This window comes from Chrysochloris asiatica, unplaced genomic scaffold (genome assembly GCF_000296735.1).
Source record: "Chrysochloris asiatica unplaced genomic scaffold, ChrAsi1.0 scaffold00241, whole genome shotgun sequence".
In the NCBI taxonomy this organism is placed as follows: domain Eukaryota; kingdom Metazoa; phylum Chordata; class Mammalia; order Afrosoricida; family Chrysochloridae; genus Chrysochloris; species Chrysochloris asiatica.
The window spans coordinates 2,004,771-2,007,278 of record NW_006408759.1 but is presented as its reverse complement, the minus strand read 5'-3'; positions in this window follow the sequence as shown (position 1 = coordinate 2,007,278).

Genomic DNA, 2,508 nt, shown 5'->3' with positions numbered 1-2,508 from the left:
AAATTCCCCAGCTATAAACCCTCCGAACCTCCAAACATACCTTTATATTTGTTACAGAGTTCCAACACCAACTCATGAGTCCTCTTGACCCGGTATTCCGTGTTGTTGTAGACCAAGCTCCTCACTACACGTCTATCCGATCCGCCATCTTCAAGGAAGGCCTGGTATTGTAGTGGTTAAAAAAACCTGGCTGCAAACCCCGCGGTCAGGAGCTTAAATCCTCCAGGCCCTCCACGTGAGAGAGATGAGGCTTTCCGCAACTTGCAGTTAAACAGCCTTGTGGCCCAATATTCCGTGTTGTTGTTGTTGGAGCTCCTGGTAGTGTAGTGTAGTGATAATAGGAACATGGTCTGGAAATGGCTCAGCTTTATATTTTTCTTGATTCTTCTTTCTTGTCCCTTAGTGATATCTTGGGCAGGTTATACTCATTCCTGGTCATTTTGGTTATAAAGAGCCCTGTTGCCACAGCAGGTTAGGGATTGGATCACTAACCCCAAAGTTGGTGGTTCAAATCACCCATCAGTCACTCTGCAGGAGAAAGATCTGACTGTGTGTTATTGTAATCAATGGCAATAGGCTTGGTTGTTACAAAAGTCCAGTCTATTTTGAAGTTCCAATTTTACGTACAGTTTAAACCCTTCCTCACTGGACTTCAAGGAGCTTGATGACGAGAAGAAATATGATCTGCCCTTTCATTCTTTCTTTTCTATCCACTTGGATGGGGTGGAATAGGGGTCATGATCTTATTCTATAAATCTCCTCTCCCTCATCTTTTCAATACTTTACACTTCTGAAGTGATGGACAAGGTGGAGAGTAAGGGAGAAAGAGCCCTTCCTATAGATCTCTACATTTGTGACCTGAGGCGTTACTATTCTGCCCCGACTGTTTTTTGTTTTTGTTCCAGGTGCTGTGACTATCCTCTGCTTTAAAGATGACCTCTACAGTGATGCTTTCCATGATTGTGAAGAGAAAGGTCACCTTAACTCAGATCTTCTCCCCCTCCGACCTTACTTGTGTTACCATTTCTTCTCTGGGTTAAAAAACATAACAGAACATTGCAGACAACTCAATTCTGACTCATGGAAACCTCATGTTAGAATAGAATTCTTCATAAGGGTTTCTTGGCTATAATTTTTTAAGGAAGCAGATGATCAGAACTTCCTTACATGATGCCACTGGTTTTGAACCATTGACCTTTAGGTTAGTCATCAACAGCAAACTATTTGTGCCACCCTATGAACTGGGCTGCTAAACTCACGATCAGCAGTTCAAAACTACCAGCTGTTCTGTGGGAGAAAGATGAGGCTTTCTGCTCCCGTAAAGATTTACAGCCTCAGAAGCCCTGTACAGGGTAGCTATGAGTTGGAACTGACTCCACGGCACATAACCACCACCACCAGGGCCTCTCTGAGTAAAGTATTCCATTAGACCTAGTGGTTTCCAGGAGCAATTTCTTGGTTTTTGCTCTCTCATATATCTTTTCTCCTTCACAGCGAGCCAGGAAAATACTAAGGCCCACCTTGGCACTCTTTAACTGCAGGGAACTAGGATGGGTTTGGCACTCATCATCTACACAGCCAGAGCACATTAGGCTCTTGATTAAGCCTTTCTGCCCTGGCTTATCTTTCTGCAAGGCTCATCTCTTCAACTCCCTCAAAGTGAGATGCAGGAAATAAGTTTTTCTAAGAACTCCCTCAAATTCTCAGCTCTGGTGGCAACAGAGGTTTGGGGTGGTGGCTACAAATTCTAAACTTCATCAAGCCCCCAGCTGGGGAATGAGGTGCCAGTCACCCCTTGAGTAGTAACCCATTTCCTATGACAATGTTCTTGGAAACTTCCTCATCCATTTGAATTCTGGAGGTGATAAAATTTGTCTCATGGAAAAGGGTGGGAAAGGAATTCCCTCCCACTAAGTAATCTTCTTAGACTAGCTAAAAGGAAGGGAATTGTTTGCTGGGTGTGATTGTGGGTAATAGGGCCTGTTTTTCACAGCTTCTTATTGAGCTCTGGGGGATTAATAGGTCCCTGTGTTGGCAGCTCTCTTTACTCAGTAGAGTATTGGAGCCTATTGTTTTCAGATGGGGCCCCAAGGCAACAGTAAAAGTCTCACTCAGCATCTCATTACATAGCCAGTAATTCAACTTGGCATTCTGTTGCAGGTATCCAGAAAATGATCACAAAAGTTGAAATAAATTTCATTTTGCCTAAATTCCTCATTATATAAACATTGTGTGTTAGGTGTGTAGATCACATAAAGTCTATTTCTTCTTCTTCCTAGAGTTTTGGCCCATTTCACTGCTTTCATAAACTCCTACAGAAAGTGACTTTCAGAAAAAGAGACAGAGTTCAATCCACTATATGTAAAAAAGTTAATTATGCAGATAATAAAAGTGCTTTTAAATTCATTATATCTAACCCTCTTGTAACTCCTTTCAATGTTTTAATAAGTACTAAAGCTGACAAAACATATGTGACTGTCTGGGAGAAATCAGTAGGGTGTGTAATAA